Genomic DNA, 13946 nt, shown 5'->3' with positions numbered 1-13946 from the left:
GCGGACTCCTTTCATCACCACCAAAGATCTCTTAGTAACCTTTGCTATAGCGTCTTCAAATGTCACATTGAATCCCTTTGCCTCCAAAGCTCCAACTGAGATAAGATTCTTCTTCAGCTGAGGAACGAATCTCACCTCCTTCAATTCACGGACTACTCCATCATGCATCCTAATCCACATGGTACCTATCCCACAAATGCCACAGGATTGATCATTTCCCATGACAACAACACCCCCATCGAGTCTCTCGAACGATGCAAACCAATCTCGCCTAGGAGTCACATGATAAGTAGCGCCGTAATCAAGCATCCAATCTGATGCATCCAAGTGGTTTACCTCCGGAGTAATCAATAGAGAAAAGCTCGAATCATCAGAATCATCGCCTTTTGCAACATTCACCTCATTAGCCTTCGGGCCTTTTTTCTTGCCATTCTCCTTCTCCTTGAGCTTCGGGTAGTCTCTCTTCTAATGTCCATGCTCCTTGCAGAAAGCGTATTGGTTCTTTGCTAACTGGTGACGACTTCTAGACTTTGACCTTCCTCTATTACCACCTTTTGGATATGTGCTTCTACCTCTCGTCGACAAGGCCTCTCCTGAAGTACTAGCGTGGGAAGTCTCCTTGTCCTTCCTCCTCAAGTCATAGTTCGTCAAAGTGTTAGTTACTTCACTATAGCTGATAGAAGATCTTCCATTTAACAAAGTGAGCACAAATGTGTCATACTCCTCATCCGGTAAGGAGCCCAATAATATAATAGCCTTGTACTCATCAAAAATCTTCTCATCAATATTTGCCAAGTCCGACAACAACTTAGTATAGTTGTTCACATGCGCCGCTAGTGAGGTGCCTCTGGACATCTGAAATCTGAAGAGTCTTCGCAGCAAGTGTAACCTATTCTCAACACTCTTCGTGAGATACTTGTTGTTGAGAATTTCTCATATCTTCATTGCAGACGTCACCCCAATCACATCATATTTCAGTTCCTGTTCTAAACAGGACTTGATCACCCCACACTCGTTCCTATTCATTTTCTCTCATATCGCCTCATCATATTTAGGTGGCCTCTCGTGGACTATGATGGTCTCTTCCAAATTCTGAGCATTGAGCGCATCCTGTACGTTGCTCATCCACAAACCAAAGTTGATTTTGTCGTCATACTTCACCACACTAATCTTAGTGTTCTGATAACCAACTTGTATTGTACTCACCATCGACTTGCTGCTTTTACTTTCTTCTCCCATTGCAAACTAACTCCAAATTGTAGAGAAAGAATAAATTTGATAGAAATTAGGAACCACCCAACTGAACCCTAGATCGGATTCCAAATAGATTTCCTATCCACATGAGGAAAGCGAAATCTCCAACGTCAACTCCTAATGCTATCTCCACTGAAGCCTAGAACTCCAAGAACCAAGCTTCACACAAGAATCTTCCTCCACCAAACTCTAAAACCCTAGATCTGAAATCTGGGCTCTGATACCACTTGTTGCGCGCAACGGAAATTTCGGTAGCACTTCGGCAGCACAACAAGAGAGTCAGGTTGCAACAGGAATTCCTTTTTCACAAAAAAAAGAATCTTAAGCAAAATATCTCAACCAAGTGAGATATCAGCTCTTCCTCTCATCAGTTCTAGGACTGACCTATCGGGGGAACCTAAAAAGCTATTACAAATCACACAAATAGCGAGACAACCAATTTTACCTAGTTTGACAAATTGCCTACGTCCACGGGGCAAGGAAGGGGAGATCTACTACTAGAGGGAGAGAATACAACTAGGGTTTACAATCTCACAACCTAAACCCTCAAACAAACTCTCAAATCCCTCACAATCTCTCTCTACAAAAGGATGCACAAAACCATTGAAAAGTCAGCGGTTTCTCAAAGTCAGCCGCCACAAATTCACCTCTAACGCAGCCGAATTCCTCTGCGAAAAAATCTTCTCCTTGCACCGCTTTTCACCCTCTGACTGCACCTCCTTTTTGCACACGCCCTCAATCGCACGCAAACCCTAGAAGAAGTCACGTCATTATTTATAGGAGAAATAAACTGATATCGGGTGGGCCTGGCCTCCCACGCGCTATCCATCCAACCACATGAGTTCTTGCTGAACTTCGTGGTCTCGTGGCACCCACAAGCCCCACAAGCCACTATCGTTCATAAATGTATTTAAGTTTAGTTAAGCCTACAAAAGATTTTTAAACCTTTGTTATCCACAAATAATAGCATATGATCCCATTGATTAATAATATTCATCATACAATATGAGGCAAAATGCTTAGCTTATATTTATATAGTAGAGGAGATGTGAAAAAAATTAAAGCATCACATTTTGAATGAGTCTCAATATTTTAAATTATTTTCTGAAATTAGATACTTTGCTTAGAAAATTTTAGAAGAGTCTTTTGAAGGACTACTACAAAGTGTTGGACATCAAATAAATATTATAAAAATAAAATCCATGATATCGGGTTGCAAAAATCAAGGATATATATGTAATATTGGGTGTCATATGAGATAATATTCATACATAACATAACATTGTAATATGTAATCTAACATATTAATGGATTTTAAACATAAGAATTTGCATCAAGATGTACGCTCAAGATTCTATGTTATCCCCACAATTTTTTGAAATTGCTCGTAATTTTAGGGACTAATATTAAATTATTAAACTTTTGAGGGGTAAATTATAAATAAACCATATTTAAAAGAAGTGTTAATTTTTTAAAAACTCTCTCAACTACGGGGATTGTCTTAAAAAACCCATTCAAATTCAAATTGACAAAACCCCCTCATTATGTGGGGTGTTATAAATAACCCGACCCCTCTCAATTTTGGTGTAATTTTAGAAAACACCTCTCAACTATAGCGTATCTCATAAGAACTCCCCTAATCTTTTACACTTCTATCAACAAACTCCCTTAACATAGTTACTCCGATATGTGATTTGGACAAAATGCCTTATTGAAGAAAGTAATTTTAATTAAAAAAAACCCTCAATCGATAATAAAAGGATCACAACCAATTTACAGGGAGGTTGTCATGCCCTTCATAGTTGAGGGGAAGTTTTCTAAAATTAACTCTTAAACAAAAGCACAAGTTAAGGCACATGTGATATCAATTTTATAAGAGTGGAGTTTATAGTAAGTCTATCACTCAATGAACCGGTTTGAGTTATTTGTCAATGAAATTATCCTACACATCAACTCTAAAATCTTTTGCTATAAAAATCTCTAAGAGAAATTTAATATTTATTTTGGATGGGTATATGATCCTTCTGATTCTCCTTGTTTTCCATGATTTGTAATAAATTATTTAACAAAGTAAATTAAGTTGTCATTTTACATTGCTCACATTCTTATATGTTTATGAAGCTCATGTTAGGAAAATAATCTGTTTAGAGTATAATTAGCACAAAATGCAGTTTTAACAGAATTAGATAATGATTCAAAATAGATATAAAAATTAAACTGAGTTTAGAATATAGCCTGATGGTCGAGGCGTGCAAGCACTATCCCAAGAAACTAATTGCCCCCTCTCGTACAGGGCTACGCGGCAAAAGTCCCCGGAGATACAACGACCCTCGGTCAGGCGACCTCCTTCTCGTCGGCACGAGCTTCAAGAAGGCTTTGTGAATTCTTCGTGACTTTCAGGGAACCAGCAAATCATAACAGTAAATAAATTCAAGAGAAAGAACAGAGAAGGAGAAGAAGAGCTTGTTGTATTTCGCTGTGTAAAACTCTTCGGATTTTAGATCCTTTTATAGGGAAAAACAACCGTTATACATAAATACACAATTAATACGTTTTAATCACGTTAATAAAACTTAGCCGTTATAAAATTAAAAAACGTTTCCGTTTCATAATAAATTCACAAAATATTTATCACGTTTTTAATCACACTAATAAATTTTGCCGTTACAACATATTTCTGTTACAAAATATTTATCACATGTTAATTGTTCAAAAATAAAAATTGTATTTTAATTATTCAAAAACAAAAATGTAGCAGATTAAGGGCCCATTAATCCGGGGCGGCATTCGTGTCCGCAGGTCGTGTGCGCGCACCACCCGACCCGAACCCGAGCCCGAGCCCGGCCCGGCCGGCGCGCGCGTGTGTGGTGTGGAGCATAACCTTTTGTTTTCTTCTAGGCATAGGAGAGAAAGGGAAGGCTTATAAAGACCCTACCTTCCCATCTCTTTTTCAATGTGGGACTAAACTTTTCCTCTTTTCCTCTATAAACCCAAGTTTTTAAGTTATAACTCCAACAATCCCCCACATAACTTAAAACTTGAAATAGCTCAGAAATAAGAATAAAATAAAAACTTAAAAATAAATAAGATTGCTGGTTCCCTTAAGGGGTAAGGGGTCTATTTATAGGCATATGAGGGCATGTAGGGGACCTCTAGGGGGCGTGGACACCCCTGGGGTGTCTAGGCTTTTCCTAGACACCCCGGGGTATTTCGACTGGCCGGGACTCCGTTTAGGTGTATTTTGTTTGTTTCCCCGTAGATTCTTCGTCCGGACTTGGATTTGAGTGATTCCGGGTGCGTTGGATGCGTGACGAAGAGTTCGATCCGCTCTGGTGATTGGATTATCTGTAGAGTGGTCGAGGCGCGAGGGGCGTTGTCCTTTTTGTGAACAGTGCCGGGTTCCCGATTGGTCCGGGTCTTCGTTGTTCCGAAATCCTATCAGCTCATGTAGCTCGTCGATTCACTTCAGTCGTTCGTCGACGTCGATTGGACTCCTGTGGATTGGGTAGTGATGTTCATCATCGCTCTTTAACACTGAACCGTTCGTGGAGACCTATAGGCAATTTTCGATGCCTACACTCTTCATCAAGCCTCTCGAGTTCTTCGAGGCGCTTCTGATGTTGTTCTTCGGTCGACATCTGGGTTGAAAGAGCGATCCGAAGAGATGGTATTTGGATCTCCAATGGAAGAACAGCTTCACATCCGTATACCAGTGAATACGGGGTTGCTCCCGTTGGTGTGCGCACTGTGGTCCGATAGGCCCATAGAGCCGCGCCAAGCTTGTCATCCCAGTCTCGTTTGTTAGTTTTCACGATCTTTGACAAGAGTTTGATGATAGTCTTGTTGAAGGCTTCAGCTAATCCATTCGATGTAGGATTATAAGCCGTCGACGAGATATCCTGAATTTTAAACTTTTCGCAGAACCTTATGAAGGCGTTGCTGACAAACTGAGGACCGTTGTCATGTATGATTCGTCTTGGAACACCATACCTATAGATGATGTGGTGCTTGATGAATCCAATGACGTTGCTCGTCTTAACTTCTCTGAGTGGAATTGCTTCGGCCCATTTGGAGAAGTAATCGGTAATCGCCAAGATGAACCCCGGCCGCCTGACTGATGGGGGGTTTATAGGGCCAACAATGTCCATTCCCCAAGTCTCGAACGGCCATGACGTAACCGAAGGATGCAGATATTCCGGAGGTTGATGCACATAATTCCCGTGTATTTGACATGCGTCACACTTTCGGGCATACGTAATGATGGGGGGTTTATAGGGCCAACAATGTCCATTCCCCAAGTCTCGAACGGCCATGACGTAACCGAAGGATGCAGATGCTCCGGAGGTTGATGCACATAATTCCCGTGCACTTGGCATGCATTACATTTTCGGGCATATGCAATCGCATCATTCATCATGGAAGGCCAAAAATACCCCATTCTTCTGATGCGGTCATAAAGCTTAGGACCAGGTTGGTGTGCGCCACACTCTCCTTCATGCGCCTCCCTAAGGACCTCTTCAGCTTCTTTGGTTGATAGGCAACGCAATAGCAACCCATCGTACCCCCTGCGGTATAGCGTTCGATTCTCTGTATTGTAGTAGAATCTGGGTGCTCTTCGCCGGATTGACTCTCTTTCCTTCACATCTTCTGGCAAGATTCCATGCAAGACGTAGTCGATGATGGGGAAACGCCAATCTCGTGGTTCGAACTCGACTTGAGTAGCGTGTACCTCTTGAATTTCTTCTCCCTCGACCTCTTCATTGTAAAGTGGCACTAGGAGTTGATGAGTTCTTACCGTAACAAACTGTTCTGTTTCGGGAGGCTGCGCCAGAGACACGGCCAATGCTGCCAACGCGTCTGCGTAGGTATTCTGTAGCCGTGGAATATGTTCGATGAAGAATCCTTCAAATGATTCCGCTATCTCCACTGCCATCTTATGGTATGGAATTAAATCCTGACTTCGGACTTCATATTCTCCTTGGACTTGCTTGACTATTAGCTGAGAATCACCGAAAGCTTCGAGATACTCCACCCCCAGCTTAGTTGAGAATCGCCGAAGGCCTCGAGATACTCTACCCCCAGCTCCTTAGCGAAGTTGAGTCCTATGATCAGTGCGTTATACTCTGCTACATTATTCGAGCATGGCTCGGTTAGCGAGTAGGCGCGAGGCATCACATGTTTTCCTGGGGAAACTAAGACTACTCCAACTCCGGAGGAGATTTTAGAACTTCCAGGAGCACTTGCAACATTAGTTGCTCGCGAAGCGCCATCGAAGTATAAGCGCCATATTTGTTGGTGAGAAGTTGCGTTGACTTCATGGGTTTCATCTGGTAAGCCGTCATATATTTCGGCGGTATCCGTCGTTGGATTATCTGCAAGGAGATCGCATATGGCCTGTCCTTTGACCGACTTCTGTTGCTTGAAATGCAAGTCGTATTGGGACAGGAGTAAGGCCCATTTTGCTAATCGCCAGCTCATGGAAGCGGGTTGAGTCATGAATACTCGAACCGGATTAACCTTAGAGATGACGTAAATGGTCTGCCCGACCAGATAATGTCGCATCTTCTGAATGGCGAACACCAAGGCGAGGCATTCTCTCTCAATCATAGGATATCGAGACTCGGCGCCCACCATGGTTCGGCTCAAGTAATACACTGCCTGCTCGTGACCGTTATCGTCATCTTGTGCAAGCAATGCACTTAATGAGTGGCTCGTCGCCTTGACATAAATCAAGAACGGTTTGCCCGATTTCGGTGCAACGAGTACGGGAGGTTTTGAGAGATATTCTTTAATGCTCTCGAATGCTTTCTGACAAGCTTCATCCCATACAAATGATACGCCCTTCTTTGCGAGCCTGGAGAATGGTTGGCATTTTCCTGAGAGGTTCGAAATGAACCGACGGATATAAGCCAATCGCCCCTGCAATCCTCTGAGCTCCCTGAGGTTTCTCGGAGGTTGTAATTCATTGATCGCCTTTACCTTATCAGGATCGATGTGGATACCTTTGGTGGTGACGACGAATCCCAGGAATTTTCCACTCGACATTCCGAGGAAAGACTTGGTAGGATTCATCTTCAATTGATGAGCTCGCATCAGGTCGAACATGGTCTTCAAGTCTTTAATGTGATCCTTTTTATCACGACTTTTCACGACCAGATCATCTACGTAGCATTCAACAGTCTTTCGGAGATGATCCTGAAAGATCTTTGACATAGCTCGTTGATATGTAGCACCTGCGTTCTTTAAGCCGAAGGGCATAACCGTGTAGCAGAAGACACCGAGAGGCGTTCTGAATGCGGTATGCTTTTCATCGTCTGGATGCATCTTTATCTGGTTATAACCAGAGAAACCATCCATGAAAGACATCCTCTCGAACCCACACGTATTGTCGATGATGACATCCGTGATGGGGAGGGGAAAATCATCTTTTGGGCAAGCAGTGTTGAGATCCCGAAAGTCGATACAAATCCTGACTTTCCCGTTCTTCTTAAGGACTGGGACAATATTGGCTAGCCATTCTGGATGTTGCTCCTCTCGAACGAAGCCCGAGTCAATAAGCTTCTTGACCTCGGATTCGATCGCCTCCATCATTTGCGGACGAAACCGTCTTTGTTGTTGTTTGACTGGTTTGGCATCCATCTTGATATTGAGACGATGTACTGCTACGTTCGGGTCGAGTCCTGGCATGTCTTCATAATTCCAGGCGAACACGTCAATGTACTCCTTGATAAGAGAGATTAACTCTTCTTTCTCATCGGGTAGAAGACTATCGCTAATGAATATCGGTTTAGGATTTTCCTCAGTTCCCATATTCACCTGGAGTACTTGATCTTCGGTAGGAGGCTCTCTTTGCTCGAACCTATCACCATACTGCATGTTTAGGTGGTGAACCCAAGGATCTTCCCATGTTGGCATCTGGTCGTCTTCCTCTATTGCGGTAGGATCGACCGTGACCATATTTGACATCAACCTTTTGAACGTCTCGCCAAGGCTAGTGTCGGAACCCCCAGCCGAAGAGTCGGAAGAGTACCCGTTTCTAGCCTTGTTAGCGATCTGATCAATGATTTGCCAGCAACATTCGTCGTCGGACGAGGAGACGTAGCCGAGACCTCTTTTATAGCGATAATAATCGTCGGGTTTTCCCTTCGGTACATAGGCCATTCGAGGTGGAACTCGTGGGCCTCGACCAAAGAAAAGACCTTCTCCGAGTGTGAAGTCATACCCATACTTTTCCATCATATCGCGCGCTTTTGCGTCATATCTGAATAGATGAGGAGCAGGTTTATCTTCGTCTTCTTCTTCCTCTAAGAAGTGATCGGGTGTCGGATCTTCTTTTCCTTTGCCGTAGACGACTTCTTTTCCACTCCATTTTCCCGCGGGGATGACAAGCGTCGCTCCGCATGGATCTTGTACCTGCTTTTTCGTCAGACAAAATGACTGAAGAGGCATATGTAGGTCAGGATTATCACAAAGCTCTTTAGTGACGTCATCCAGACACATCAAATACTCTAAATCATCGTTTATTGATAGTTCTTCGGCAAGTTGCCAGTTACAACTATTCTCCGATGATTCATCATCGTCAAGATTGATTACAATGGGTACAATGTCATTAAGAACAAAACCACCATCATAATCAAGCCCTGGTTCGGTATCAGCTTCATCTCCGCTGTCCGTTCCTTGGGCCGATGGTTCAGTATCGGATTCAGCGCCGTATAAAAGGGAATCGGTGAAGTAATTCTCCAATCCCTTAAACGGTTGCTTATCCGCGACCACCGTCTTGACTTCATTGTTTGTGTCTACATATTTGAGACACTGATGTAGAGTTGACGGGACTATAAGGTTACCGTGGATCCAAGGTCGACCCAACAGTAAGTTATAGGATGTTTCCGCGTCAATCACATAACAAGTGACCTCCGACCTCAAATCCCCAATCTGGCACTTGACTCGGATCTTCCCCAAGGGCCTAGACCCGCTGGTGTTGAATCCATAAATCGTAGTGCCAGTGGATGCTAATTTGCTAGTCGGGATTCCGAGATGATGCATCAATCGGAATGGCATGATGCTAACAGCGGAACCCGGATCGACTTGGATCCGGTTGACAACGCTGGAGCCAATGTGACCGGTAAAGTACAACGGTCGGTCATGCTTTGAATTCTTCGTCTGCATATCTTCTTTAGTGAAGGAGATGCAGGGAAAGTGTTGCGCCGCCAGGTTGCATTGTTGAACTGACGGCTCTGGTCCTTCTGGAGATGGCTTGATCCGAGTCAGAAAAGCTTCAGAGTCACTTAAGGCTTCTTGCAGCGCTTTCCTTGTGTCCTTTGAAAGGCGCAACAGCTCGTATAGAGTTATGCGAGCTGGGATGTTGGCCAACTGCGCCATGATGTCGAAATGAGGCGGTGAGCTCGTATTTCCCGGTTTGTCTCTACCAATCGGATGATTGAATCGAGACTGCCTCGGGTTCTGGGCTTCTTGCCGCGGAGGCTCTTTCCCCTTCTCCTTTTGCTGGACTTTCTCCGCAGATGCGGGTGTTGGGGGAATTGCTGAGATTCCTAATTCTGCCAACGTTTTGGAAGGAGGGGTTTTGGTGCCCAATTGCTCGGAAGCGTCTGGGTACTTGTAGTGATACTCGTTCCCGCTTCGGGTTGCAAAGACCTCCTGTTCGTCTTCAGACAGTGGAAAGGTTGGGATTTTGTCGTCCTCTTCTCCTGGAATGGCAGAAGCTCCATAACAAGATTTCCCTTTTCCTTTTGACTTTCTTTTTGATGATGATCCGGTCCATTGCTCATCTGTGATCAAGTCCGGATGAACCCACAGAATCTCACCATTTGGGGTTGTGTGTGGCACGAGCCCTTTCTGGCGCTGTTGGTGAGGATCATCATTCACCGTCTTCACTGCTGCATTGATCACCGGCTCGTGTTGGAACCAACTCGAGGGAACAGTCCCGAAACTAATGGATACCATGTTTGCACCCACTTTCTTCTCTTTGGGCTGCTTCATGGTGATAACCCCAACATCGATTAGGGCCTGAATCTTATCTTTGAGAGCGTAGCATACCTTGGTGGGATGGTGCACCGCTCGGTGGAATGCACAGTATTTCGGATCGTTGACCCTCTTGGCATCTTCTTGATCCTGAATCGGTGGCAACTTGATCTTGTTGTTCTGAACGAGGTATTTGAAGATACCCGGGATTTCATCCTCCTTGAACGAGTAGGTCTTTGGGAACCTCGGCTCCGCGGCCTTTTGCCTTTGGGGCTGTTGTTGCCATCTCGATTGTTGAGGCGCCCTCTGTTGCTGCTGTGGCTGTTGCGGCTGTGCTTGCACCTCAAACACTTGATTCGCATCTACAGCATTTGCTTGTGTTTTCCCCTTACCCCTAGGGGTAAAGTTCTTCTGTTGTGGGACACTGTTTGGTATTTGGCCCCTTTCAGCCTTCTTCCTTTTGAGGAGTCGCTCGGCTCTTTCCCCTCTCACCTTCAAGTCTTTCCAGGTCGTTGGCGGTGCCGTTCCCATGGCTTCAAGGATGTCCAATGTTAAATTGTTGTGGCAAGTTTCGAGGATGAATTCCTCGCTGACCGGGTCCCTGCAATTCATAGCTTTGTTCCGGAATCTCTTCACGAAGTTTTCAACCGTCTCGCCATTCTTCTGTTTTTCATCGAACAGCGTGCCGATCGAAACCTCGGTGTCATCATCAAAGAAATTGGTCAAGAACATGTCCTCCATGTCATCCCAGCCGTTGATACTTCCGGGCTTGAGACGGCGGTACCAGTCGAAGGCAGCTCCGCGAAGAGTGCCGACGAATGACCGCACCATGAGGGGCTCATTTCCGGAAATAATTCCTAAATGAGACTTGAAGTAGATTAAATGTTGGGTAGGGGAACCCTTTCCATCAAACGGCGTAAAGTTAATGAGATTAAACTTTGCCGGATATGGAATGGATTCCCACTCCCTCGGATATGGACACGGTATACCTGACCTTTTTACCTCTTGAGCATTCATCAATGCATTGATTTTGCTCTCCAAGTCTTTCATCTTTTTGTCTTCACTCGTTTCTATTTTCGAGTGGTTTTGGGGAGAGGTAATGTGGTCTTCTTTGGCATTATCATCTACCGGACCACTTCCGTTGTCGTTGTTGACAGGAGGAATAATGACATTATTCCCTTCCCGTTCATTCTCTTCTTGGTTCTGATGATTGGGTCGAGTGGGCTCCTCTTGATGAGTTGTCAAAGCTGCGAGTTGCTGATCGTGCATCTCCCTCATCCGCTGTAGGGTCATTTCCATCTCGAATTTGAAAGCTTCTTTCTGCCGAGTTAGGGCGTCTTCAAGCATTTTGTTCATTTGTTCGGCACTGATCATGAGTGATTCGTACGGCTGGCCCGCACTTGAAGCCGTGTCATCTGATGCGACGGCGGAGCAGGTATCTGAATCAGCATCTGATTCTTCTTCTTCCAGAGAGAGGCCCTTTGGTACTCTTTGGTAGCCCTTCCGGCCGCTGGTTCCGGGCCGCATCCGTGCTATACACCGGGATACCTCAGCGAGCTGTTCTATGCTGAAGTGTGGTGTTGATTCCCCTCGGCCGGTCATGTTGACCGACACTCTTGAATACTCGTCTTTTTGGCGGAGCAATTTCTTCTTGTGGAAATGCCTCGGCTTGGAGAGTCTCTCGAACACCGAGATTCTTCTTGGGGGACTGTTGCAGCGGCATTCCGACAGCACCGTCTTGATGATACTTGCACACGGGCATTGGGACTTCATATCCTGCACATATCTCTTTCGAGATTTACCCACACCCCCAGCTCTGTAGTACAACTCATCAGCTTGATAGCTGGAGCACCCTACAGAGTGTTGGTGGGTGTCCCTTAGTATAACACTCTCATCTTCAGATGAGTGTGCTTCCCCTTGGGAATGCAACACTTGGTTAGTTTTATCAAGAGTGGCCCGTTCAATCTTACGCTTTTGTGAGCGTATGAACTGAACGGGCTCTTTTAATTCGACTCGCAATCCGATGCGGTCGGTGATAGGGGCTTTCCCTTTGTTTTCTTTATTGGGGGGATTAAATCGACCCCCAGTCTGATTTGAAACTTGGGGACCTTTCAATGGTCCCAGTCGTTCTTTGACGGGTACTCTACCTCGATTCGCCGGTAAGGGACCGAGGTGACCTGTCAAAGGAACCTGGGATCTTGAATGATCCCCTTTCTTACTTGGCGCCGTTGAAGGTGCCGGGATAGTAGAAACATGACCTGATTTGGAGGAGCTTTGGGCGATGGTTTCACCCTTCTTTGCTGGAAGTGTTGGTTTCGATTTGGGAACCCACACCCGTTTGCTTGTGGTCGGCGCTTTGACCGCCGTTTCTTGCTGCATTTCTTCCGCCTTCTTTAGGAGGAGTCGGGCATGCGCAAGTAAAGCACGGCGCTTCTTGATTCGCTCCTCGAGCGTGGAGCGGTTCCTCTTGACACGGATCCACTCACTCGCTTCTGTTTTGGAGGGGAGGTTGATTGCTTGCCGTTGCTCTTGTCGCTGCCTTGACTTCAAGTCCTCTGCATAGCGCACTCCATCTTTTGACTCCCTGGCCTTGGCGAGTTGTTGAGCAAGGCGTTGACGACGCCTTTGGAGTGCCCTTTTGGACAGAATCGGAGTTGCATCATCCATCGCCTTTGAGGTTGATGGGAGAGCTGGATTTGCTGTCTTGACCATGCTGAGCAACATGGGGACGTTGCGTGGTGCAAAGGCAGCGGAGGGCTCTTGGTTCTTTGAGTTGGAAGTCCCACGAACGTTCTTGGAAGCGGATGTCTTCTTGCGCCGGTTCGGGGAGGCAGATCTGGAGGAGGAAGAGGAGAGGTATTCTTCGAACTTCTTCTGGTCGAACTCGTATTCGACCTCTTCATTCACCCGGATCTTGAAGGCCGGTTGCGTCACGACGATCTCGGGGGCGAGATCGTTGGCTCCCACTGTGGTCGCCAGCTTGTTTTCGGTAAAAGTCGCTGTTTTCATTGATATTCTCTTTTTGAGATCTGTTACAACTTCAAGCGTTACAACAGAATAAAATGAAAACAAAAGATATTACAACTTAAACGAAAATAAACACGAGGTCCCGGTTTGGTGCGGTCTCGCTTGCGTGGGTTGTTGGCCTGTGACGGGGATGTTGATATCCGTGGACCGCCGACTCTTCAAGATCTCTTTTCCGGTATAATCCGGCAGAGTTTCGTCTATCCGCGAAGGGATATAGAAACAGAACCCCGTCGATCCGCGTGAGATCTCAGAGGTGTAAAGCTTATGTCTCGGCTAAAACGAGGCACTAGCTCTCCTTTGTATCACCGCTAAGGGCAACACTAAGGGAAAAGAAGGGGGGTGAATGAAGGGCTGATGAAGAAATCCTTACTCCTCAATCCGGCAGGGCTTCGCCGCTCTCTTAGAAAACCCCGACTCCTTCCTCCGGCAGGGCTTCGCCGCTCCTCTCTGGAATTTCAGATCTCAAAGGCTAAAGCTCTAGATCTGAAATTTCTCTCCCAAAACCAAGGCCAAGAGAATGGAGGCCCTAGGGGCCTATTTATAGGAAAAGGAGAGGGGTAGGGGGCTGGTTGAGGACACCCCCTAGGGGGGTGTCTCGGCTCCAAAACCGAGACACCCCTTGGGGTGTCTCGGCCATGGCCGAGACACCCCCCATGGGGTGTCTCGGCCAAGGCCGAGACACCCCC

Source organism: Asparagus officinalis, chromosome 4 (assembly GCF_001876935.1).
Source record: "Asparagus officinalis chromosome 4, Aspof.V1, whole genome shotgun sequence".
Lineage (NCBI taxonomy): Eukaryota > Viridiplantae > Streptophyta > Magnoliopsida > Asparagales > Asparagaceae > Asparagus > Asparagus officinalis.
This window is presented reverse-complemented; position numbering follows the sequence as displayed.